This window comes from Cryptomeria japonica, chromosome 10 (genome assembly GCF_030272615.1).
Source record: "Cryptomeria japonica chromosome 10, Sugi_1.0, whole genome shotgun sequence".
In the NCBI taxonomy this organism is placed as follows: Eukaryota; Viridiplantae; Streptophyta; class Pinopsida; order Cupressales; family Cupressaceae; genus Cryptomeria; species Cryptomeria japonica.
Window position 1 is genome coordinate 653,649,878 of NC_081414.1, and position 27,888 is coordinate 653,677,765.

Below are 27,888 nucleotides of genomic sequence, written 5' to 3' on the forward strand. Positions count from 1 at the left end.
CATGAACCATCAATAGTAAAAATATGATCTGATGAGTGGAAGGCAAGAAAGGACATGAATACACACTTGGGTGATCCATGAGAAGAAAGGCAAATGAAGGGAACTATGTAGATCTCACCCCTAGAATTAGGTGATCCACGAAGAAAAGAGGATATGGAAAACTAGCCTCCAGATTTTGTCTAGGTGATCCATGTAAGGGAGGAGAGTGAAAACACTATTAGTTCCACTCAACCTCATGTGTGTGTGTGTGTGCAAGTGATGTTTGAAGCACCTCATAGGAGTGTGTGCCCAAGCATGCTGCAATTTGTATAAGATGTATAGTACAAATGTCAAGAAAGTGGAAACATATCTCTCTAAGAGGTTGCCCACTAGTTCCGAGAATATCCTACTGTATAAAATAAAAGTGGCGACATCTTTCTCTAAAAGGATGTCCTCTGGTTCCAAGAATATCCCACTGTATAAAAGAGAAAGTGTCGACATCTTTCTCTAAGAGGTTGTCCTCTGGCTCCAAGAATATCCCACTATAAAAGATGAAAAGTGACGACATCTTTCTCTAAGAGGCTTCCCTCTCGTTTCGAGAATGACCCATTGTATAAGAGATACAATGTGTGAGAGAGATATAATACAAAAGGATTAGTGTGGTTTCCCCCACCTTAAGATGTCAACATAGTTTACTGTTGATATCTTAAGGAAAGTAGAACAAGGATACCTACCTTCAACACAAAGAAGATATCCATTATGCAACAATGTCATAAATTCAAGTAAGAGAGAGAATACTCTTCAAGAAAGGATAAGATAGTTGAAAAGAGATATCTTTCTATAAGTGTAAAGGAGATCCTTGGAGGAGAAGATATCTTTTCTCAAAAGACATCTACCTCCAAGAGGAGTTGTCTTAGACAAGTATAATATCTTCTATAATGAAGCACAAAAGAGAACAATAATTCAATACTTCCTCCTATTTCTAGGTGAAAGAGATTATCGATGAAGGATAACTCACTTTTATCCCAATGGGGATAGGTGAATTTATTATAAGTGTACATTACCAAGTGTGAAAGAGATTATAGTCAATGGCTTACACATCTTGTATAAGACAAAAACCTTGAGCAAACAACAACAATTTCACACAAGGAATGACGTCAAGTAATAGAACTCAAACCATCCACAAAATAGGAAAGAGTGTATCCTTAGAGAAAGAGATAGAGAGAAAGATAATTGCCCCCCAAGTGTAGGGTCAATGAGAAGAGCTTACACAATATTCTAGAGAGAGATTAAAAACAAGCAAATTCACAATGAACTTACATGAACACATGCAAGAAAAGACATTAGTAGATGTAAAATACACATCTCAAGAGGTGGTAATCTTCTAAGAGAAGAGAGAAAGAACATGACATATTCCCCAAGAGGGATTAATGATAAGAACATAACATTGTAAGAAATGATAATCACATATAAAATTACATATCCTAAATGAAATAATGATAAATGAGATAAAAAGAAAGAGAAAAGAGCAAAATCCTTTTCCCCCAAGTAAGAAGAACAAGCAAGTGCGTTACGCATCTTCTAATGGTGATTATTTTCAAGTGATATGCCTTCCTAATGGAACGAATCCTCTCAAGGAAGGGGCATGTTCTTCACAAGAGATCATTCCATGCTAGGGGCCATATCATACTTGTAAATAATTGAAACCATAGAAGAGGTAAGTTTTTCAATAATTAAGAAAAGAAGAAGAAGTGTATTACTCATGAAAGATGCTCCTCTTCAAGGAAAGAGAAAAACCAAAGAACAATTATATGCTCACATAAGAATAACTCTATGTAGGAAAGGAGATCTAATAATGAACAATGCATAAAGATATAGATAGATCCATTGAAAAAAGAAGGGAAGTGAACTTCATGTTGCTACCCCAAAGTATTGAAAATTGAGACAATACCACCACAAATAATAGATAGACCCCAGTTAAGTTGGCTAGTTATGTCATAAGGTGAAGAGCAACATGAAAAGAAAAAGAAGTGCTAAGGCACTATGTTTAGTTCAAGGAAGACAACTAGATTTTTTGTAAGAGAAATTTGTGCACATTCATATTGCTTTTGAACAAATATCTTAAATGCATGACATTTTCCAAGCGAATGTGAATATGAATCAAGAAAAATGCAATATTCCTCTCCTTTCATTTGCTGAATATTTTTGTTTTGGTTTTTAGGAGGAAAGGAAATGTTCTTATCATATTTCAATCTCCAATAGATTCTTGTAGCTAGTCTATCAGGATGATTGTAAAGCGGAAAAATCGAACCCTAGTCGTTCTCCCCTCCCCAACTCCAAGGAGAGAGAAGGTAGAGTCACTAGGGTTGATGGTTTTCACTTAGGAGAGACTTTACATTCAAAAGAGGGGTTGAAACCCACAAGATCCAATCCCACGCAATGCAAGATTGGATTCTATATGAGTTTCAAGGGTTGTGATAGCAAGGATACCCTCTTTTGTAAAGAAATGTGGAAAGAATGATTGAACTAGGAATGCATGTAAAGTAGGAAAGATTCACTTATAAACAGAGATAGGAATATGATATGAAGCTGCGGACCTGGAATTAGCAGTAAAATGTCGAGATGGCACTGTCCTGCAAATTTGAGCAAAAGTTGACGGGACGATGGGGCCCGACGTGCACACGGTCCTCCGAAAAATTTGCGAAACGAAGGGGGATCTGTTCGTCTCTGCACAAGGATTCCAGATCTTCAATTACAGCCGCGTACCTGCAACCTACACATAGAAAAGAGAGGACGATTGGGGGGTTAGGGATTAGGGGTTTGCCCTTAGGTCAAACCCCAGTTTCGGAATTAACCAAGAAATGAGAAATGTTGTAAATGTAATGTAAAACAAGTACTAATACCTTGTTGTAAGGATGTTTGTATCCTTATATGCGAAGGTATAGATGTTGTTGTATGTTGTATGTTGTATGTTGTATGTTGTATGTGATATGTGATCTCCTCTTCAATGGTTGAATCCTTGTCTTGAATGCAACACTTAGCCTTGAATGGAGACTTAGAATGATCAATTGCTTGAAGGAAATGCTTGAATGCTTGAATGCTTGAATGTTTGAATATCGTTTCCACGTCATGTACACATATGTCCTTCCTCCTTTTCTACCTCCCCAAATGGGAGAGGAAATTTCATTTATATACTTGTCAATTAGGGTTAAAAGACTGATTTTTCTGACCTTGGGCCGACCAGGAAGTACTATTTTCCAAATTGCAAACATAAAGACCCGAAGCCCCATAGGAGACCGGGCCCAAAATGGGGCCAGGGACCAGGGCGCTGGGCGCCATAGACCTGGCAGACCAGGGCGCTGGGGCCATGGTCCCACCTCCAGGGATAGCGGGGTGCAAGGAGGATCAGGCCAGGGTGCTGGAAAAATGCAGTTTTTGATGTTGTGGACAAGTTTCGGGGTCTCCATTTAGGTTCAGTGTTGCGTCGCCATCGTGAAGACCCAAATGCGGTCGAAATTGCAAGTGTCACAATTTTAGGATGCTACATTTAGCCCCCACTTTAGCGGGAGTATAAACGTATGCTCATACTTCTGGTAAAGTACAAGGAAACAACATTGAAAAACTTTCACCACATCAAGGAGGCAAGACACACCAAGCCCCCAGTGGACTAAGGATCTTACGACTTCGATTGACAAAGTAAAAGGGAAGATCACGAGGGAGAACCATGACTGTCAGTAGTAAGGTTCCCTCACTATGAGTCATGTAAGAAAGATATCAAAAATTTTCAAGGCAAAGCTAAATTTGTCAAGAAATTTTCAAGTATCTTGAAAAGATATGGATGGGATGTATGCCCCCCTACGTTAAAGTGATCGCACATGCCTCACTGGGGGTGATTGCTTTAAGGTAGTGATACATATAAGAGATGAGAAAGGAGCACGTTATCACAAGGATTTAGCCCCCAAGTGTGAGATAAGCCCAAGGATAATAGACACAAAACACAAAGCACAAGGTGACTTCGCTTTCCTCGGGGTCAGTATGCTGTATGATAATTCATGTATATCATATGTATGTATGCATAATTGTTCTTCATTCTCCAATCAAGGAAGGTCACCTAGAAGAAGGGAACACATGTGTCTTTTGAGTCAACATGAGAGAGACCAAAAGAGATCTCAATGTTTTGCATCATCCTCAAGTAGACAACACTAAGGACAACAAATAGAAGAATGAGAATAACACATAGAAGAAGTAACAAAAGAAAGAGAGGAGGAGAGAATCTGCTATGCTAATGAAACTAGTCTAGCACGTCATCTACCCCCCGATCTTGCTGATCAATGTTTCTAGAAGGTAGGGAACACGCTAGAGGAGGAACATACAACACAGCAGATGGAGCTATCACAAGATCCAAACAAGGGCTATGTTCATGTTCCAAGCCACGTTGTTCTTGTCTAGGAGCTAGGATAAGTGCTTTAGAAAATTCGTTAGATAAATGGTTATCAACATCAACATATTCATATTCACTATCAGAATGCACAGGAGTAACATTTTCTTCATGAATAACATTTTCATCTATATCATCATCAAGATTTATAAAAATAGGATCTTTAACTCGAACAGGATCAAGACCATCATGCATCTTATGTTTAGGAGATTTCGGCTCAATCGTCGGCTGAGGAGAAAATGGAATAATACTGGCTGAAGGTGTTTTTGGAGATTGCAAAGTTTGAAAAGCAGCTACCTGAGCTCTAAGATGACGCTTTCGTCGGCGTTCACGTGCAGAACGATTCCGTCTAGTCTTAGTAGGAAGTTGAGAAGATTGAGGAGGAGGAATGTTCTCATCCTTATCACTTGGGTGTTTAGGTTGTGGTCTCTTAGGTTGAAAAATAGGAGAAGAGGAAGGTCTCTTCTCTCCATAAGAGGAAGGAGGAGGAACTGCTCCATATAAGGGAGGAATATTTGGTTTAGGAAGGAGACCAATTCCATCATGACGAGGAGGGATAGGTCTACTTTTAGGAAGTTTATTAGATATAGGCATAGTCACATCCATAGGGATGGGTTGGGAATCTTCTTGAGGAAAGACATTAGCTTTATCTTTCAAAGGAAGAACTTCCTTCTCAAGAATGATAGGAATGTCAAGTTTGGGTATTCTAGGTTCACTTAGAGATAGGATCATATCTGTTTTCCACTTTTGATAAGATTTGAAAAGATGATCACTTCGCAGAGGAAGGGTTTGGAATTGTTTAGGCTAAAAATAATCAATAGGAACGCTAGAAGTTCTTTCAGCTGGTTTAAAGAGACTATGATTGACAGTAACAACTTCACCATTATGGGGAAATTTCAAACACTTGTGAATAGGAGAAGCAATAGCTTTCATGGAAGATAGCCAAGGATAGCCTAGCTTCACATGAAATTGTTCGGATGATGGAATAATAGAAAAGTCCACATCAAGGAATTTGTTATGGACCTCAATAGGTAATGTAATAGAACCAATTGCAGGAGAAGAAAATGCATCAAATAGTTTCACAACCACATTTGTTTCATCATAGATCACTTGATTCAATTGCAAAGTAAAAAGAAATTCTTCAGTAATGACATTAACCATGCAAGAAGGATCAATAAGCACTCCACGACAAGGTGTATTTTTGACTTTTGCAACTATATATAAAGGACCATCAGGTGCCCTGATAGTTTCACTAGAATCAAAGGTGATGGAAAGTTCTTTAGGGATTTTCTGCTGCTCCACAAAGTTAATCACATTTGGAGTCATAGACACAAGATCATCAGGTGAGACAGAGGAATCAGTAGTATCAATCGTATTAGAGGTATGAGAAGGCAGTGGATCAGTAAAAATCTGAAGATTTTGGTTAGGAGGAGCTACAGATGTATTGCCTTTATCATTCACTCCAGAAACAGAGATAGTATTATTATCAATCAAATCTTGAATTTTACCCTTTAAAGAAAAACATTTTTCAGTATCATGCCCAGGTTGACGATGAAATTGACAAAAAGATTTGTTATCAAAATAAGGTGAAGTAATCTTTGCAGGATCAATTTACCTTATAGGAGGAAGAGTAAGCACATTTTGTTCCAATAACTTATTCATAATACTATGCAATGATTCATTCAAAGGAGTAAACTTTCTTTCTTTCTTGAAAAACTTAGAAATAGGAGGCACACCTGATGCTGCATTCACATTGTTGTTGATGATGTTTTCATTGAATTTGATGGAATCTCTGTTCGGTTTAAACTTTCCAAATGGTTGTTGACTACTATCACCCTTATCACTTGGAGCCATAGGATGTGATTGTTCCATTTGACTCACAGTCAATTGATAATTGTGAAGAGTTGTACACAACTGTTGGAAAGAAGTAAACTCAGAAAATAGAAGTTTATCTCGAATATCTTTTTGTAAATTAGAAATAAAGATTCTCTGAATATCATTGTCAGGCACTGGAAAAGAAATTTGAGCATACAAATGCTTATATCTACCAATGAAATCAGTCACTTTTTCTTTAACACCTTGTTTACAATGCATTAAATCAATCAAAGTAACTTTAGGACTTATATTGTTTTGAAATTGTTGAATGAAAGCATTTGCAAGTTGTTCGAAAGAAGAAATAGAATAGGAAGGCAACGAGAAATACCATTGTAGGGCTTTATCTCTTAATGTTCTAGTGAACAGTTTTGCAAGCAACCTTTGGTCATAAGCAAAATCAATACATATTGTTTGAAAGGTCTTAACATGTGTTAGAGGATCACCCTTACCATTATAAAGCTCCAAATGCAGAATTTCAATATGTTTAGGGGGGATAGCTCGAACAATGTCAAGAGAAAGTGGGCTCGCAACATCAAATGTGGGCACACTAAACTTAGATTGATTCATTGAGGCAATTTGTTGCTGTAAAGAAGAGACAGTTTGTGCAAGATTGTTAATGGTCGCTTCAGTCGAAGAGTTCATATTAGACGTGTTAGATTCTGATGGAGGTGTTATGTTATTGAAAGAAGGTAGAGAATAAGGTGGTGGGACACTATGATAGTTAGTCATAGGAGATGATTGGACAAGAGGAACACTACAAGGAGGAATGGAAAACGAATTGCCCCCTTGTGTCATGTTCATTTGTGGTGATATAATAGGAACACTTATTGAAGGAATGAATGAAGAAGTCGGATTGAATGAAGGAAGAGGGTTGATTGAAGAAGAGGGATTGCCCCCATGACTAGTGATCATAGGAGTAATGTCTTGTATTGAAGTAGTCATTATGTTGGATGTAAAAGTAGGTATACTAGCAATAGAAGTCGTCAAAGGAATAGAATGATTGTCTTGAGTAGGAGGTTGTGTATAACCCAAAGTTTCAGCACAACTCTTCATAGGCATCACATTTGAATCCACAATGTGTGCAATACCACGCAAAATATCAATTCCATTCTTATCACTTTGAAGCATACGTTTTAGACCCTCAATTAAAGGAAGAGCTTGACTATCGGGGTATTCTTGAGACATCCATTGTCGAAAATCGTCAAATTGATTATCCAATTTTGAAAGTTGTTCTACAGAAACCTCATGGAGAGCTTCTTCATCATTAAGAGGATTAGAGGAATTACCCATGTCCTTGTTAAAAAGGCCATTCAAATTAGGTTCCATCTCCTCGGTAATTAAACCTTGGAAGGACTTAATTCTAAGGCTTCGTCTAATGGGAATAGTGTAAGTAGGACTTATTGTTGTAAAACTCATGCACTAAAGAAAGAGAGAAAATTTTGAATTTTAGAGGTAGCAAATTTCAGTAAAATCAGCCAATCTTCTAGATTTAAGCTATTAAATACAATCAGGACCATCTCCCGAAATTTTGGAAAAAATGTCCGGGACCGTGGCGCTCGGGGTGCACACGGTCCTCGCAACTTTTTTTGAAATTTGCAGGGATGAAAGTTATGATGATTTTACAGCTAACCTGAAAAAATTGAGTGATTTTACGATCTGTAGATAGGCCAAATTAAAGTTGCAATCTCAAAATTGAACCCTACCCAGATTGTCGAAAAATGCAAAATTTGAATTTTGAAAAAGAGAGGGAAACTGAAACTTTGAATTTTATGATTTTAGAGGGAATGCTGAAAGCAATGCAAGATTTGAAACTTAACAATTGACTCAATTTCACGCAAAATTCAATTTTGAAAGCGGAAATCAAAGTTGTTGCAATTAAGCACTTAATTTCAAAAGTCACAAATTGCAAGAATTTGAATAAAGCACTGAAATTTCGAATGAATGCCAACAAACTTTTCAGATTTAGGACTGTAAGAAACACAATTTTGATAGGAATTTCAATTTCAACAATTTTTGAATGATTAGAAGCCTTTATCCAAGCAATCGCTAGACCAACTTTGACTTTAATTTTGAAGGTGTTAAAATTGATAAAATCAGCCAAAATTCTGGATTTTAGCAGAAAAATGCAGTAAGATCTAACTCTCGAAACTTCAGAAAAAATGTCAAGGACGATGGCGCCCGGGGTGCACACAGTCCTCGCAACTTTTTTCCAAATTTTCAGGGATGAAAGATATTGTGATTTTATTGCGGAATTCAAAGTTACAGCCGATTTGGAAGTGTTTTGATTAGTGAAATTATCAGTCAAAGGTTGAATCAAGAGGGTTTAAAAAATTAGGGTTTTGGCATTTAACCACTTAATTTTCAGAATTAAAGCACAAATATGAATTGGCAATTTGCAATAGAAGGGTAGATCTGAAACAAGCATTAACAATTAAACATTTCACAAGCTCAATTACTAAAAAAAAAATTTAGGGTTTTTATGCAATTGACCTCTAAAATTTTGCAAAAGATCAAACATGGAAATGTAATCAAGGAATCCAATTTTCAAATCTACCCATGAATAATTAGAAAGGATGTTCACATCGGGTTCACAAAAATGTAAAGCGGAAAAATCGAACCCTAGTCGTTCTCCCCTCCCCAACTCCAAGGAGAGAGAAGGGAGAGTCACTAGGGTTGATGGTTTTCACTTAGGAGAGACTTTACATTCAAAAGAGGGGTTGAAACCCACAAGATCCAATCCCACGCAATGCAAGATTGGATTCTATATGAGTTTCAAGGGTTGTGATAGCAAGGATACCCTCTTTTGTAAAGAAATGTGGAAAGAATGATTGAACTAGGAATGCATGTAAAGTAGGAAAGATTCACTTATAAACAGAGATAGGAATATGATATGAAGCTGCGGACCTGGAATTAGTAGTAAAATGTCGTGACAGCGCTGTCCTGCAAATTTGAGCAAAAGTTGACTAGACAATGGCGCCCGACGTGCACACGGTCCTCCGAAAAATCCGTGAAACGAAGGGGGATCTGTTCGTCTCTGCACAAGGATTCCAGATCTTCAATTACAGCCACGTACCTGCAACCTACACACAGAAAAGAGAGGACGATTGGGTGGTTAGGGATTAGGGGTTTGCCCTTAGGTCAAACCCCGGTTTTGGAATTAACCAAGAAATGAGAAATGTTGTAAATGTAATGTAAAACAAGTACTAATACCTTGTTGTAAGGATGTTTGTATCCTTATATGCAAAGGTATAGATGTTGTTGTATGTTGTGTGTTGTATGTGATATGTGATCTCCTCTTCAATGGTTGAATCCTTGTCTTGAATGCAACACTTAGCCTTGAATGGAGACTTAGAATGATCAATTGCTTGAAGGAAATGCTTGAATGCTTGAATGCTTGAATGCTTGAATGTTTGAATATCGTTTCCACGTCTTGTACACATATGTCCTTCCTCCTTTTCTACCTCCCCAAATGGGAGAGGAAATGTCATTTATATACTTGTCAATGAGGGTTAAAAGACTGATTTTTCCGACCTTGGGCTGACCAGGAAGTACTATTTTCCAAATTACAAACATAAAGACCCGAAGCCCCATAGGAGACCGGGCCCAAAATGGGGCCAGGGACCAGGGCGCTGGGCACCATGGTCCTGGGGGACCAGGGCGCTGGGCGCCCTAGTCCTGAAGGACCAGGGCGCTGGGCGCCATGGTCCCACCTCCAGGGACAACGGGGTGCAAGGAGGATCAGGCCAGGGTGCTGGAAAAATGCAGTTTTTGATGTTGTGGACAAGTTTCGGGGTCTCCATTCAGGTTCAGTGTTGCGTCGCCATCGTGAAGACCCAAATGCGGTCGAAATTGCAAGTGTCGCAATTTTAGGATGCTACAATGATAAATGTGTTTTAGCTCATTTTCTTGACATGAAGGAGAAGAATTATTATTAGAAGAAGGATTATTATCCATGATCCTAATTTTTCCACTATCTATCCCATCTTGAATAATTTTTTTAAAATTAGGGCAATCATCAACATTATGATCGCGGGTTAGATGAAATGATCAAAAATGACATTTTGAAGAAGAAGCATTCTTGTGGGCTCTTTTGATTTGTTGCCTTTGGAGATAGTGTTTGAATTTTTGGAGCTTAAGGAGTTCATCCATAGAGAGAGGAATCTCCTTTCCTAGGCCTTCTATAGTAGCTTACGTAGGAGGTTTTATAGGAACATGAATTCCTTGCTCAAATTTCCCAAATCCTTGTCCTTGAAAAACCTTGTTTTGTTATTATATGAAAGCCATGACTATAAGAATGTTGCAAATCGGTAGTTTGGGCAATAAGATCATGAATTTCTTTGATATCTAATGTGTAAAGGGGAATAAAAGGTTTTGTAGATGAAGAAGGAATGTCACTTGAAGGGACATTCTCATTTCTCCCATCATGCTTATCCTTTTTGGGAGATTGGGGATGAACATCTTCATCATCTAAAGGTTCATATTTACTTAGTTCTATGTGAGGGGAAAAATCATGAATAAAATCCATAACATCATCCTCTCTACATATATTTTGATGTTGGAGATAAGTCCTAGGAGAATGAGAATGGTCTAAAGATAAAAGAATGTTGATACTTTGATTTTTCCTCCCTTGCTCAAGGGTATGTGTATAAGAAGAAGATGGGCCCATATTTTTTTCCAATGCTATCTCTTTTTCAAAAATATCACTAGTTAAAGTATTAGCTCTCATCTTATTCACACAAGATACCCTAGGAGAGGTACAAGGATTGGGATTTCTAAGATTGGGATCTACAAAAGCCTTAAGGTGATTAAAATATGAAATTCATTCTCTTAAAAACATCACCATAATGCAAGAAAAATGATATATGAAATATTTGAGATCAATTTGAAAAGGAAATGACTTTGAAATCCTAGTAACACAATAGGACCAAGTGCTATTATGAAAATAAACAACATGAAATGAAAGAAGCCATTATCAAACACATGATTGTAATAAATATATGTTAACAATAGTGTAATCATGTTTGAAATAGAAAATAAATATAGTGCATTGATTTCCATTGAAAGCGTCTTAATTAAAATGTTAATTAACTTGAAAAGATCTAAAATTAGGACCTTTTTATGAAAATTAATTAAAAAGTTGAAAGTATTGAAATTTGAATTTGTTTTCAACCTTAAGGGGTGTAAAAATTGATAAAGTGCACCAATTTTCTGGATTTAAATAGAAAAATATAGTCAATTACATCTCCCAAAATTTCAAGAAAAAAGATAGGGACCAAGTGCAAAGTGTACTTGGTCCAACCAAATTTTTCCAAAATTTTCATAAATTATAGAAATTATAATTTTATTGTGGAATCCAAAAGAATAGTTGATTTGGAGATGTCTAGATTGGTCAAATTAGCAGTCAAAGGTCGAATTAAAGGATTCTTAAAAATTAGGGTTTTTTCTTTTTAACCACTTAATTTTCAGAATGAAAAGATAGATTTGAATTGCAATTTTGAAATAGAAACTAGATCTAAAACAAGCAACTAAAATGCTAAACTTTACAAGCTCAATTTTCTCATAATGTAAAATTAGGGTTTTTATGTAATTAACCTCTGAAATTCGCAAAAAGATCAAAATTTGAAATGAAAATTTGAAATTCAAATTGCAATTATTCAGATCTAATAAGAAAAAATTAAAATTATTATGTAAGACATCGGGCTCACCAAAATGTAAAGTGGAAAATTGGATCCTAGTGGTTCCCCACCTAGGAGAGAGAAAGGAACTAGTAAGAGGATTTTCACTTGGGAGATACTTTACATTCAAAAGACGGGCTTGATCCACTAGATCCAAACCCAAGGGAAATAAGGATGTGAATACCAAGTGGATTGTGAGTTGTTGGAATGTGATTTACCCTCTTTTATAAATAGATATGTTGACTATGTAGAAAAGGAGACAAAAATGGATTAAATAGGGAGCTACCAGTTTAGGATCATGTTGTAACTTCAGATTTGAGATATTTAGACTGATGCAGATCTACCCTGCAAATTTGGAGAAAATTCATCAAGACAAAGTTGAAAGTGAACTTGGTCTTCCGAAAAATCGGCACATCGTAAAGGGTTTTTTCATCTTTGCAAATGAAGTTCAAACTTACAATTAGAGTTGTGCACCTGCAACCTACACACAAAAAAGAAGGGGAAAAGGGTTGTGGATAGGGGTTTGTCTTAGTCAAACCTCGGTTGAGTGATAAACCTTGAAAGAAAGTAATTGCAAATGCTTAAATGTAAATAATTGAAATGTATACCTTGTAGATCTGTAATTGATTGATGATTGTTTCTTTGGTTCTTGAATGTAATCATAAATATTGTATGAAATGGAATTTAACATAACAAAACCCTAACACACACATACTTGTAAATGAATGTTATAATGTTGTTCCAATGGATGAATGAAGAAGACACATGAAGAGGAGAACTTGAATGCTTAATGATGATAATGAAGATCTTTTGTTTGAATTTATCTTATTCTCCTTATGCTCATATATTTTTTCTTATTCCTTGTTATACAAATGAGAGAGCTACATCCCCTTTTATACTAGCTTGGGAGAATTATTTTCATCTTATTGAGGGCCACCCTAAGAGGGAGGATAGGGGTGCCATGCCCCTGTTCAAGGGGGACAGGTGCTTGTCCTACCCTATCTTGGGGCATTGACAGGGTCTTGAGGTGTCATCAGGGATGAGATGGGAGAAGAATCAGGATGAAGGTGCAAAGAGGGGTCTCAATCAAGTAGAGAGATGTAGTCACATAAGTGAGGGCCTAAGATGTGGTCAAAATTATGAGGGTCACAATTCTAGGATGCTACAACAAGACATAGGCTCAAATCTAGATAAATACAAATGTTAATGACTTCCATGAAACAAGGCTTAGACCAAGGACACATGTAAGTAGAAGTTTCATCACATGTTGACAATTAGAACTCCAAGAATCGTTACTGGGAATCTCTTGGTAGTCTAGACCTCCAAACATCCTTATGTGGAACCTCTACGTAGGTGACACTCATGTGGAACCAAATCAACCTCTCATGAAGACAAGGGAGTATAGTCATGCCATCGAGGCCTTCCCAACCTCATCCAAAGCCTATACTAGAACTCTTGGTCATGAGTGGGGAACTACAACAAATATTATTATCTTATTAATCTGAAAACTACCCAAACCCTAAATAAATTAGTAGGGTTATCACTTTTACAAATAACTCTCATGAGGTATCCTAGCAATCCTCCAAAAATCTTTACAAGGAGCTCTCTTGGCAATTACCCCGACACTTATTGGAAGCCACTTCCCCTAGAATGTTCCTATGATATAGTGATATAACAGAAATCAATAACCATTTGTAATGCATAATCCTTTGATTCCCATATTACAAAACTGAAGCATTATAGTAATTTGATTTTCCAAGCTCAATATAATTTCCAAAAGAGCACATCATAAAAAATATCAATTATCTCTCCAACTTCATTCAAATTAGCAATAAATCAATTCTGGAAAACCATCACAAAAATATACAGTCCAAAACAAGTCTCTGGTCTGACTCGAACTAGCGAAAACAACCCATAAGTTCCAAAAATATCAAAAATGTCATTTTAGCACATACGATGCATGTTTTAACACATCTGTGGATTCTTTTAATGCATCCATGGAGTCTTTTAGTGCATAGGAAAAATTAGTAAATTTATGATTTCAAAAGAAAAATAGAGATTATTCAAACCAAGGAAGAACCTTAGACAAAATTCGAAATGCAAAACCAATCCAAAGGAAAGTATTTAAGCTCTAGAAGTCAAAACAAGAGAACACAAAGAAAGAGAAATGATTTCATGACAAGAATTTCACAAAACAAAGATCAAAACTATGGAAAATAATGCCCAACCATTCTAAGCATAGAGAAATCCAAACTTCATACTAAAGGGCATGATTCTTAGAATAAATATATAGAGATAAACACACTACAAATTCAACCACTATTCTCATAGACTAAATATAGAATATCAAGAAATAAATTTTCAAAGGGACTATTTTGATACACCAAAATTCTATACACAAATAAATTGCATCCATAATTCTTTAAAATACCCATACATAATAAACATAATTCATAATTATAGGATTTTTTTTCAAATTCTTTGAAAGTTCCAAAAAATAATATCCAAACACGGAGAATACAATCTTTTCCTTTCTCAAAAATAAAATTAAAATCAAATTCAAAGGTATTAGAAAATCTCCAACCTAGAATATCAAAGAAAGGTCTAAAAAGTGAGTGAAGAAATTGAAGACCCAACCACAATCTAGATACACCAAGAAAATCTACATGAACCAAGAAATCTTCCAATATGAAAATCACAATGAACAACTGTCCAGAAAAATCTCTTTGAAAACCCAAAAGCAATTCTTTTCCCAAATTCACCGAAAATTCTCCAAAGCAACACATTGCAAAACTTCTCCAAAATCTAGCCAATGCAATAATAATGCAAAACTCTCTTCCAAAAAATTTCAAAAATCTCTAAATAGAGTACAATGAAAAATTCTTAGTAATAACAATAATAATAATTACATAAATTTTGCATGCAAAAAACTAAATAAAGATTCAATGCAAAGCATAAGGCTTACTCTAGTTCCACCTTCGAAAACAAGAGAAAATAAATAAAAATTATTAATTACTAAATATAACACCCAATAAATCTATAAAGAAAAATAAAATAAAAAAATAAAAAAATAATTAACAATTAAATAAAAAGATTCAATAAAATAATCAATTAAAATCCCAATTAAATATAAAAGCTTTAAATAAATAAATAAATAAGTAAACAAATAAATAAATAAATTACATTTAAACTCCCAAGAAGGCTCCAACAAATAATTCCTAATAAGTCATTACATATCTTGATAACACCATGAGCAAACATAAACTACTAAATATGCGTAAATAACCATTCATAAATCCCAACATATTCCAGAGTACATCATCATCCATACAAGAATAATGTATCATTTGTCAAGATGTAATAATTGTTGTCTACTAGTATCATCAAAACATAAAACCATAACATTTACCCAAAGTATCATCAATGTATCTTAGCAAGTAAATTAATGTCTATAAATACATCAAAGTAAAAATATGTCAAGGTGGGACACTACAAATAGAATTGTAAAGAATAAATACTCTTGGGAATTAATAAGATGTGTATAAATAAGTATACATTAATTTAGCTTCAATAAATAAATATTTTTTTTTTTTGATAAAAGTGGATAGAAACACTGAACTATATAAAATTTTAAAAGTTTTTTTATAGTGTCTGGTTCAAAAAGCACTGAAGGGAAAGAACCAGTAAGAAAACCCTTTAGTATTGCTTAAGTAACACAAGTCTATTCTACCCAGTACCAAAAGCCCATTGGCATAGTACATCAAAAAACCCATCCCAATTACATAAGCTGCATTATATATAAAGGAAGCCGCCATAGAAGGGAGATTAAAGTATGATCACTAAAGGATGCATATCCATTGCTGCCAAAAGACACCAGTCTGAACCACCCCTGTCTATGACACACAATTCTCCAACCGCTAGTTAGAATGATACCACATAGCAGAAATGAAACCATAATCAGACACCCTGTCAAAATAAACATTGTGATCAAGTATAGCAGAACCCACACCAAAGAAAAGCCACACCAAATAAGGAGGTTGATGAAGACAACAACTATGCCCTTCTTTACTTCAAGAATTCCAAAACCAAGGAAGGGATCTCATCCACACTTACCTCCCACATATTAGCATCACTATCAATGGCTGAATTAGCTAAGAAATCTGCAATCTTATTCACTTCCATATAACAGTGGAAAATCAAGAAGGAATAAAAAAAGTCTAATTTTTGTAAAATATGATCAAGTATATATTGTAATTGCCAACAATTCAACTTTTTCTTCATGACACTTTGAATAATAACCATAGAATCACCCTCAATTATCAAGTCCTTAATTCCCAAAGATATAGCCATATCCAAACCAAAAGACAAAGCAAAGAATTATGCACAATTGTTAGACTTGAAACCAATCGCATGACAATGAGCCTGAATAAATCTTACCTTACGATCATAAATTACCATACCTACCCCTACCAAGCCAGGGTTCCCACGAGAAGCACCATCAAAATTCAATTTAAAGTGCCGTTGTGGAGGAGGTTTCTAGCAAGCAAAATTTCTCTTACTTATAGCATTAGTCTTATTTAAAATAGATCCATGAGAAGGTAAGATTAATAACATTCTCCAAACTTGAGTTACCCTACCATCCCAATGAGAAAAAGAGGTAAGGGTTTCCAAATTCTTATAGATAAAAGACAAAGCAACTTCAAAGATGGAAGATTCAATCCTCAATAAAACCTCAGCCAAGGAAGAACTTGTTTGTTTAAAATTCCTATTATTATGCTCTAACCAAATATTCCAAATCACAATAGATGGAGAAATAATCCAAAGACATGCATAGAAAGATGAGGTAAACAAGAGAGGCTAGGCTCTAAAGTGGGAAAGGAAATCCTTACCAATAACAAAGGAAAGATTAAGCTTTTCAAACAACCACTGCCAACAAGCATAGGCAAAATCACAGTGAAGAAACAAGTGTGCAGAGGATTCTAAATTTTTATTACAAAAGACACAAGAAAATATTGTAGTAATACCCAACCTGTCCAGCCTCATTCCTGTAAGGACCCTATCCTGCACTACTAACCAAGCAAAATCACCAACCTTTGGGAGGCAAGCCATATGCCAAAATAGCTTGTATGGCCAAGTAGATAAATCTTTAGCAACCAAGAGAGAATTATAGCAATCCTTAACTGCGTACTTACCAGAGATATTCCTTGTCCAGATAAGCTCATCGTCAGCATCAGAAAGAATAATTACTCTCTCCACCAACATCTTTTCATATTCCAATTTCACATTTTGATCAATATCTATAAACTCAATTGATTTCCATTTTGCCACCTTAAGATTCCCACTATACTTAATTTCAAAATAATTAGCCAGAAAGACACCCCAAAGGGAAGAAAGAGTGGAAATTAAAGGAGACCAATCCCTCAAGTTCACCAGAGGGGGATGTCCATTCCAAAATTCCTCCCAAAACCTGACGTTTCTACCATTATGAACAATCCATGAGAGATGAGGTAAAATCAGTGATCTACATTTACTTAGAAAATTCCAAATAGCTAAACCAGGCGGTAAATTAGAAACTTGAAAAACATATTCTCTTGGTCTATTATTTAAATATTTAGCAAACATAATTTGTGCCCAAAAGGAGAATGGTCTCTCATACAATTTCCAAACCAACTTAGCACCTAAGGCTAAATTATAACTTTCCAGACTCCTAATGCCTGTGCCCCCAAGGTTTTTAGGCAAACAAACTTTATCCCATTCTACCAAAGGGAGTTTCTTCTTACCATCTTCATTATTACTCCAAAGGAAGGACCTAAGAGTATCTTGCAAACTAACAAGAGTGGCTTTCAGAGAGTGCAAAGCATACATGAGATAAATAGGAACATCGTTTAGGATAGACTTAATAAGAAAAATCTTACAAGCCAAAGATAACCATCTATGATTCCATGATAGGATCCTTCTAGAGATAACTGAAATGATCTTATCCCAAAACTCAACTCTATCCCGCTTAATGAACAAAGGTATACCAAGATAAGAACAAGGAAGATTTCCAAATGCAAATCCCCAAAAAATCTTCAATCTATCCTGAACCAATTGTGAAGCATGAAGGAAAAAAATCTTTGACTTATCAACATTGATTCTCTTACCAAAAAAGGATGTATAATTCTGTATTATCCCCTTTATCACTCTTGCCTCACCCAAAGATGCTTGACCAAATAACAAGGTATCATCTGCAAACAAGCAATGTGAAATGCTTTGTGGAACATTATGAATCCTAATTCCCTTCCAAAGCCCTCCCAGCTTAGTGGCTCTTATAGCCCAACTGAACATTTCAGCTAGAAGAATGAACAAGAAAGGAGATAGGAGATCCCCCTGCCTCAAACCCCTAGAAGAGGAGAAAAAACCATAAGGGGAGCCATTAATTGGAACTGAGAACCTTGTAGAAGAAATACAAGCACGAATCCATTTGACCCATGCCTTGGAAAAGCCCAATTTAAGTAGAACAACACACAATGCCCCCCATTCTACTCTATCATATGCTTTCATCATATCTAATTTGGGGCTCATGGCTGAGATTCTCTGAGTAGAAATAGAATGCAGAACCTCATGTGCCACTAAAGCTCCCTCCATCATCTCCCTTCCTGGAACAAAACCACCTTGTTCTAAAGAAATGATCTTAGGTAAAATTTTAGCCAACCTTAAAGAAATAGCCTTGGTAAAAATCTTGTACAAAGAATTACATAAAGCAATAGGGCGAAAATCAGAAAATGTCTTGGTAACCTCTTTTTTAGGAATAATTACAATCATTGTATTATTAAACTCTTTCAAAATAGACCTATTCCTTCTAGTTTCCTCAAGGGCCAATAAAACATCATTTCCCACAAAATCCCAACATTTCTGAAAAAATAAAGGAGTAAAGCCATCTAGTCCTGGAGCCTTATTAGGGTTCATTGCAAAAACAACATTCTTAACTTCATCCAAAGAAAAAGAAGAAATCAACATTTTATTATCTTTTGAAGATACCAAAGAAGGAATATTAGAAGAAATGTTATTATGAAGATCTCCATGCTCCGAAGACAACAGTGACTTAAAAAACCTAACTGCCTCTGAAGCAATATCCTCTTGTTCTGTTAAAAGTCTGCCATTTGGACACTCAATACAAGATATCCTATTTTTACTTCTCTTAATTTTTGTTGAAGAGTGAAATTTTTTTGTATTTCTATCACCATCTGAAAGCCAGATCTCCCTCGATTTTTGTCTGCAATAGATTTCTTCTCTAGACAAAACTTCTTCAAGCTCTACTTTTAGCAATTTTAGTTCATCAAAAACAAGAGGCACCATACCATGTTGAATCACATGTGAATTAAGACATTCAATCATATCTTGAATCTTCTATTTTTCTTGAAAGATGTAGCAAGTGATAACAAGAATTAGTTGTAGCAAGTGATTACAAGAATCAAACAAATGTCATCTTTGTAATGGGAGAAAAAATTTCACCATACTCCATTCCCTCAACCTATGAATACCCCTTCTTGATCAATCATGATTTATATTTCTCAACACTACCATTGAGACAGCACATTTTCTTGAACACACATTTTCATAACATAGGCTTGCATCATTCGAGCAAGAATAACAAATCACATGTAGTATTATTCTTCAAATATGTCATCTCTTTATCCATGGATTTCATCCAGGAACTTTCATCACTCATACCCATAGCCTCTCTCACAATCCTAGGATCATCATTATTAGCAATTGAAGAAAATATAACTAGAATCTAAAATTGAATAACCAAACCTATTTGGTTGTCACCTAATTCTTATAGACCTCCTTAAAGGTTGAGGTTGAGGTTCTTCATATTATTTTGAACTTTTAGAGCTACTAGATCTCTCTTCATCATAAAATCCATTATGAGATCATAGTTCTTCTATCTTAGGGGTTGAAGGAAACTAAATTGCTTCCTTGTTTTACTTCTGCTCTACTTTGGCTAGAGGTAAATAATGGAAGGTTTCATCTCTCTAAAAATAAAATATTTATGATAGACAAATTAATTAAAATCTAACACTAGATCCCAAAGCTTGTAGCCTTTACACCAACACCATAATTGATAAAGATGCATTTCACTACTTTGTTCTCTAACTTAGAACTCTTTTCACTCAAAACATGAGCATATTAAGCTTCACACCCAAATACTATAAGATGTTTCATTGAAGGATTATTTCCTGACAACACCCCCATAGATGTTTTATCAACAAGTCTTTTTGATTAAGTGAAAAACAAGTTTTGAAGGGACCTCGAGATCCTTTACAACATTATATAAAAATATTGAACTGTATAGACCCACATAAATAAAACATTAAAAAAAAGGATAAAAAAACTAGCAAACAAACAAAAATCCAGCATAATAGAAAATAAAACCCACCTCCAGACCTCCCATCTAGAGTAATGTACTGCATAATAGAAAATAAAACCCACCTCCAGACCCTCTTTATCACCTTGGGAGAGTAGTAGGTCTTACTACCCTTTACCAATTTGGCCTTTTCAGCCTCCTCTTTCAGAAATCAAAACCTCCTCTTTCAGAAATCTTTTGATGGCAAAGTCTGTGAGTTTTTTAGTCTCTGTAAAACTTCCTACCATCAAGGGCAAGACCAGTAATATTAGCAATAACACCCTCGTCGATATTCACCTTCCATCCGTAAATATTAATCTTGTCATCCTTCCAATGTTTTTTAAAGATTCTAGTAATGGAGGGGTTCCAACCTTGTAGATGCTCCATGAAGCCAGTCATATTACCAGCAGCCAAAATCTCCCACACCTTAGGCTTTTGCTTCCATTCATCACGGGATAGGGGATCCATTCTCTTCCTCTTTCCTCCCATCACACCTCCAACAACACTAATCAAAACCTCCTTGATATCTAGAAACACCACAGATCTAAACCCAAGATGAGATATGATCTACAGAATTTAGAAACCCCAAGGGTAAAAGCAACAAGAAAAACCCAGAAAGCATGCGGGGTCTTTTCAGAATTAATCTCCGATCTGTGAATCAAATACCACCATTCGTAAATAATAATAACTTTATTCATTGGAGTGTATTTATCAGCAAGTGTTAATATAGGAGAACTATTTTCTAAATAACATAAAATGGCTATAGCTTTGGCCCAAAAAAAATTAAGGCCAACACCACTAAGCATACTCCTAACCATCTCTATCAATGTCTTGTTCATCCTATCTATGACTTGATTTTGTTGATGGGTGTATGGATTTTTCTTATGCCTCTTAGTCCCATGGTCCTCATAAAACTTGTCAAAATATACCAAATAAAACTCACCACCATTGTCAATCCTCAAACACTTAATCTTTCTATAAGTCTAATTCTCAATAAGAGTCCCCTTTAACTGACTATAGACTTCAAATTTTCTTCTAAGAAAATAAATGTCCATCTACTATATTTATGAATTAATAATACAAAATACATAGATTTGGAAATTGTGTGGACATTAACAAGACCAAAAATATCAAAATGTATCAATCCAAAAACCTAGAAATTTTTTAATAAATAAAGTAAAACTAGACATATTTTTTCTTTCCATAAATCCAATGTTTGCAAAAATAAAACTCAATATTATAATAATCAAGCCCCTTTATGAGGCATTTATTTTTTAGGGTTTTGAGACCCTTATTACAAATTTGACCAATTTTTTGGTGCCATAATAATTTCTTCTTCACTAGAAGTTTCATGTCAAAAGCATTGGCACCCTTAGGTACCTATAAAGTATGACCCTTAGATGTAGAAGTAATATGTCTCTTCACATCTCAACTGATAGTGTGGATGAAGAATCTAGAGTCCTCTACTTTGACTCCTTAGAAAACCTAGTACACTGTACATTGCATATATCCAACTTATACAAGATGCCAATTCAAACATCCCTAGAAAGCACCATATCCCCTCTAGTCATCTTGCATGAACCTTGTGAGAAAATAATGTGCACACCCACATCACTTAATTTAGTTCCAAAAAGTAGGTTCCATGCCAAACCCAAGATATGTAGGACACCATCGATCCCATTCACTCTACCATCAATGAATCTAATATTTACTCTTCCACAATCAATAATCTTTAGATGATAATAATCATTGAGATACACCTTCCCTCCATCATATTCTTCATAATTCATGAACCAACCCCAATGTGAGCTCATGTGGAATGATTCACCTAAATATATCGACCACACATATTCTGATGCACCTCTACTCCCCTTCCTCAAACAACTAGATGTAGACATTCCCAATAGAATTATCACTCTATCAATTTACCAATCCAACCAATCCTTGATCTCCTATACTAATAAGGGCTTGTCTATAGATATCCAAAAAATGCGACCAAAAAATCTTTCACCAAGGTTGAAATCATCAATGTAATCACACTATTTGGAGGATCCAGAGGGGAGTACTTCTCCTCTAAAAAATTTCAAACAATTGAAAAACAAAATGAATTCTCAAAAGTATAAATAGAGCCACTAGCGTCAAGAGCTATAATTGAATCCATAAGGTCCTTCCCTTTATAATGGGGAAGTGGACTAGTCTTCTAATGACCACCTCTTAGACATGCATTACATAAGTTCCCTATAGTCAAGCAAAGTTGGAAAAAGTGAGTCAAGTTCTCAAATTCCAAAGGTTGGTTCCAATTACCCATTTGATATTTCAATACAATCCACTATGGTAACTTTGTTTTAGGTGCAACACACACACAAGAGCAAGCAAAGACCTACCTAGCTCCATTCTTGGTGACATATCCAAGAGAGAGAAAATAGATGGAGTTAGTAATCCCAACAATAATTTCTTTATCTTAGAACTTCAATGGCAGCCCCAATAGATGAACCTAAGTTTGGATGGTGTCAGCCAAATGAATTGAAGGATCAAAGCCCGAACACCACTTGCACAAAAGGAGGTACATCTTACTAAAGAATCAAGGACCATTCAACATAGTTAATGTGAAGTATAAAACCCTTTAGGTATCACAAAAATGGTCTTACTTCCTTTATTAACACACTAAGAAGCAACCCATTTTCTCACAACAACAATATTAGGGCATCTTCAAATGACTTTACCAACAAAGAAGTTCTCCATGTTGGCAAAATTCCTATCCAGGGAAGGGTCTTTAATATCTAAACATGTTCTAGTCTTAGAACGCTTTGCAAAGTCTATATTAGTAGTGGCATGTTGCTCACTATTGAAAATATGCTTCTAAAGCCCATAAAATTTCTTGACATAAAACATATTCAAAGAGTGAAAGGAACCACTTACCTTACCCTTGGGAATGACAACCTTTTGATTTTCCACACCTTTTTTCTCTAGAGAAGAATGAAGAAAGACCAAGGGAAAGGAACCACCATCACTTGGGGGTATACCACATCATGGATGTTAGGGGTAAGGATGTGACCATCCACACGCAAGTCCCCACATGATACTAACACTAATTTGGAACAATCTTCATGTGTGCATTCTTGCAATAGGAGAGTACCCTACACCTTCACCTTTAAACCAAGAGATTCCTTCCAACTGCATGCAAAACCCATTCAAAAAATTTCAATACTAAAATTATTACATGTTGGTCTCAATAAAAATAAATGATAATATTTCTAGAAAAATGCACCTAAGAATTTGAAAATAAATAAATCCATATTATAACTAAACTCAATAACTCATCCCTCTTTATCAAAATAAATATCTATCCATAACTAATAACATGTTATTAAACTTTTACAAACTAAAGAGCTGAAAATTATCTATACCATTTTGAAATGAATATTAGTCTATGTTAATGTTTGTGTGGACACTCAAAACTGTCCTAGGTTTCCAATGACATTTTTCACTAACTTTTCATCTAAGCTAATTAAATAGTTTTATTAGCACTAATATTCTTTTTCTAATTCAATATAATTAAATAATTGTTAATCTCTCTTTAATTAATTAACCTTGATTCATTAATGACTCAACCTATTTATACTTCTATAGCTAAATAATTATCTAGATTATTTGATCCCACTTTTAATTAAATAATCCTTATTGTTTAATTATCCTAACTAATTATTCCTCTACTATTATTTAACTATTCTAATAATCCCTTAATTCAATTCTTACAATTAAAAAAATTTGAAATTTATTTAATTATCCTAAATGTGGATGAAATTAATAAATTTAAATTACTGATTTTAACCTTGTAACTATTCCATTTCTAAATTCTCTCACCACTCAAACTCTTCCATCTATTTCTACTTAACTCTTCCACTTTCTAAAATCTTCTCCCCACTCAACTAACACTTTTCTCTTTCATGATTACATTTTCCAATTTCATCTCTTTTGCTTTATTGGTTCATAGGAATTTTTCTTAGAATTTGAGTTCATGGTTGCTCATTACATTCTTTGCAGATTTCCCTGTTTCCTACTATTGCAATCTGTATCAACTAGAGTGATAAATAAATTGCTTTCGTTAAAAAATAAAGAGTGAAATATAAAAATAAAATAATTGAGGTTAATTTAATTTCTTAACCTCAGTAGGAAACAATTTTAATTATAATATAGAATGGAAATGTACTAAAAGAAAAAAAGCAATCATGAAATAAAATATAATTCTTAGATATTTTAAAAATATTATTCTTAATTGACCTTTTGTCTTTTAAGTCCAACCTTTTTAAATTATTTAATTAAATTTATTTTAATAGGTTTTAAAAATCTAACCTAGTACTAGACCTATAATAATTTCTTAATTAGTCCATGACAAATATATATTATTTGAAATAGTTTAGAGAATACTAACATGACCTAGAAAAAACCTAAAAAACCAATAACCCTTTATTACTCTTAAAAAAAAAGGGACCTCCATTCACAGCTGGGAAAAAAATATAAAAAACTTTGTGTCTTTAAACATACAATTGGAACCTGTTGTGGCCACTCTTTGCAAAAAAAAAAAAAAGACTTACTGTAATAGCCAGATGATTAAAATTGAGGGATTCAAACCTTTCCAATCTTAACAAAACTAAAAATCCCTAATTCACAAAATCTACAAAATCCTCGCCTTTTTAAACCTGTGATTCTCAGTATTCACATATTACCCAGTATTCTCATACTTACACTAGTACATAATATTCATTGTTTATCCTTTCTCCAATTTCCAACCTTCTTCTATATTACCTTCATGGCTATCTCATCCACCACTAACCAACTAATCTTAACACCTTTTTTTCACTATATTCCTACATCTTCCATCCTTTCTTATACAATATATATTTCTTTCTTAATACCTCAATGCATTTCCATCCATGCACCTCATTATACTTCCTATTCTATGTCCGTTTCCTAGCTTATTATGTCTTCCATCTCTCATATTTTTCACACATAACCAACATCCATCCATTCTCAAGAATACACTAATACTTTTCGCACCCATTCATATGCATATTGAATTGGCGTTCACCATTTTCTTATCAAATATCCATCCTCTACCCTAGATCTACTAGTTGATAATAGGAATTAACAAGAGAATATAATAGAATTAAGGACCAATAGGTGAGGCAATGATGAAATCAAAGATGCTCAATATACACCATAGATTTTTTATATTGTTGTAAATCCATTAGTTATGTTCTTTCTGGCGCCTTGTTTCTTAATATTTGATTCTGAGTGACCTTGATACACATTTGAGATCATTTATTATCACATGACTTGAATAGATATATGAGCATCACTTCTATTTTAACTATATCTAATAACTCTTAAGTGTTATGCTATAGAATCATTCTTTTTGTTACCAAAGTTGGGACTTCAATTTGTAATTCCATTTTTCTTTTCCCTTGCCTTTTGTGTGTCTCAACTATTTTAAAATAATCAACTATAACCACCATGATATAGTCTTAGTTAATTTCCCATGCGAGACAATTTTTTTCTATGTATTGTTGTGTGTCATTCTCCAAGTGCTAATAATTGCAAGAAGTCCAAAAAGTTATAATTTTAAGGTATTTTCTAATCAAATCCTATGTCTATGCAAGTTGTTGGAATTTTAAAATTGTAGGTTTATCCATCATTCACCCATCATCATAATTTATCTCTATACTTATCAATTAATCAAAATTCCCCTTCTTGGCATTTAATCTTTCTCATGCCCAACCTCTAATTTCCTTCATATTAAAATTTTTCCTATCTTTTGAATCCTTTCACATCCCCTAATTTTTTACTATTGACTTGATTTTTCTTGAAGCTGTTCATTATAGTTGGAGTTGTAGGATTTTCTATACTTGGGTACTTGTTTCCTATGATCCTAATCCAGCATGTTTAAATTTTTTTAGATTTTATCAAAATTCTAAACATCACTTCACATCATGCTCTTCACCAACTTGAAACTCCTAACTCATAAACCTTTTTATTGAGTACTCTTTTCGATTTTGAATTTTAACTTTCTCTCTCCTCAACTACTTTTCATAATGTGTGTCTAACTCCCAACCTATGAAATTCCAAAATTCTCTCACCTTTTTGGGTTTTTTTATTAGACTCTGCCCATTTCACACACCTTAATTGTATAATTTATCTTTGACCATTGAAGTTTGAAACACCCACACAATTTACTCTCCAAACTCACCGATCCCCCATACATACCAAATATAATTTATGACTAAATTAGATATAGCAGACACTATAAAAGTGTTTCTCCACCTAGAATCCATTATTCATCAAAATGTTTGTATTTTCATATGTTAGTTACAATAATAATGACAAAATTAATTAAAAAATTCATAAATGATTTGTTGAAACTCTAAATTAGCTTGTTCTTAGCATTTTTAGGGATCATTATTTAATCAAGAGGACATAAATTTGAGGATATTAAAAGGTATTTCTACCTCATATTGTATTTAATATCTTAGCTAAGGATTTTAATCTTGATGGTTTTTAATTCATCTCTTAGCATAATATTTGTAACAAATTTTGCAGCACAACCATACCATATTGCTCCAAATTCAAAGGCATCATTAATGTAAAAGAAATTTGTATGTTTGGATGATGTTCCTCATTGCTTCCTGTCATATTTTAACTCACTTCATAGTATTTATCATTTGGTTTTCAAAATAATCATAATACTAAAATGATTGTGAATTGGTGATGATGGGTTTTCTCACATCATCTAGGTTTTTATCATTCTAAGCCTACTATCTACAATTTGGATACCAAAATGATAGTTATAAATATACATTCAATTTTTCTTGTAATGGCTAGTCATGAAGCCAATATATGCGTCCACTAATCTATAAATGAATTCTATAACATTAATGGATGTACATTTGAGCTATACATGAATTGGATATATTATATTAATAGTGTATAGTTTTGTTTTAATTATATATCTTTTTTAATGAATGTTTCCATGCCATCTAGTAATGACTTGGGCGAATGTAAAGTCACAACTATATATTTCCTCTCACCACATTAATAGTGGGACTATAATAGAAGTCTGATATATGTATGAAAACATCTAAAACGTTAGTAACATCGTCATATTTTAATGAACAAGGGTCATCATTTTTTTGATATATATCATTAAGTACGCACATTATATTTTAAATATTATTTGATTTCACTAAAATAAAAAAATGGTTTTATTGATGTTGTTGTGGGGGCGAGAAAAGCGAGACCTGGTGACTAGCACCTAATACCACTTTTACCAACACATTGGGAATACAAAAGAGCCTAGGGAGATAGATCACTTTGTCTACTTCTTGTGAGAAAGAGAGCACCAAGGATTACCTCTTAGGGTTTATATTTCTCTTGTTGCAAATGACGAGAATAACTAGGGTTTGAATGATCACCTAAACTAGGAGATACAAAATGAAGCACAAATGAACTTGAAATTGAACAAACTTGTAGATCTA